Source organism: Aplysia californica, unplaced genomic scaffold (assembly GCF_000002075.1).
Source record: "Aplysia californica isolate F4 #8 unplaced genomic scaffold, AplCal3.0 scaffold00084, whole genome shotgun sequence".
Lineage (NCBI taxonomy): Eukaryota > Metazoa > Mollusca > Gastropoda > Aplysiida > Aplysiidae > Aplysia > Aplysia californica.
In genome coordinates this window covers 1,420,160-1,421,395 of record NW_004797354.1, presented here as the reverse complement: position 1 = coordinate 1,421,395, position 1,236 = coordinate 1,420,160, and positions in this window count along the sequence as shown.

The window sequence follows — 1,236 nt, the reverse complement described above, 5'->3', positions numbered from 1 at the left end:
TATATGTGTATATAGGATTTTTGTGACGGATCTAAAATCGAAATTCGAGTAAAAGAGATACTCATGAACAAGGAAAGTGCCACCCATTACACAAGGATTAGATTTTTTAGGCCACAGGGCTCGTAATCGTGAGGTTGTGGGGTCGGGGGTTCGAGCCGGGGGCCCGACGTTGTGTCCTTGGGAAAGGCACTTTACACGAATTTTCCTTACTTCACCCAGGTGGAAATAGGTACCCAGTCATAGACAGCAAAAGATCTTGTCAGTAGGTTAGTGATTTAGCTTTGAGTTTGTTTCAGAATGCTCTCAGATCTTCTGGGGTATTTGTATAGATTGTGAAACGCATAGAGCTTGCTTTTGAAAGGGGTTTGCGCTATACAAATGCTGTCTATTATTATTAGTAAAATGATATAAGCTACTTTAGTTCTAAATCCTCCTCGAGGTCGACGAAACAATTTTATTTACATGATTGTTGAAGCGTATTTCTTTGACACAGCCAGGCAAGACCAACGCAGTGTTGAAGGGAATCTCAAAGGACGAATCGAGATGCTCAGGCTTGATAAAACAACTTCTCCAAGTAGGAATTGAACTCATGTATTCTGCGTACGACGTCTAATGGTCGTATCATGGCCTCATAATCCTTAATTCGAGGCCTCCAGACGATAGGATATTCGTGCAGAAGGTAATCTTTTCAGGAAGTTGCAACCAAAGAGGTTACTCAAGGGGGCTCTCGTTAAGGTGTTCGTTTCTCATTCTAAGGTCCCGATTTCGAATCAGGGTAGCGAAGGAAAACTTTTCTTCTCTAAAATTGTCTACTTTCACCTCCGTCCACATCCTTTCCTGCTCTATAGAATTGTTCTGTCGTCTGATATCGTCTCCATTTTCAGCCCCCACCCCCTCACCTCCTTTACACCCTCCTCTGGGCTCCTGACTTTTTCTGCAGCCTTTCTATTGCTTCTCCTTGGCTCATTCTTACTACTGTCTTTCAGACACACCCCTGATCTTCTGGTCAGAAAGATCTACACCTAGCCTTCTCGAACAAGGGCGAAAAGACTCTGAAGTCCTGTGTGCAAGTTGCGCACGTTTAAGATCCCTTAGGGGGGGGGGTGTCTAAAATCGATAAGAGTAGGCTTCGGCCGCCACCCCGGCAAAATTCAAAATTTTCTGCCAACTGAAAATGTTTGAAGTGTCCCGCGCGCTCATATGTCCTAATGCAGTTGCGAGCACCGTATGGCACTT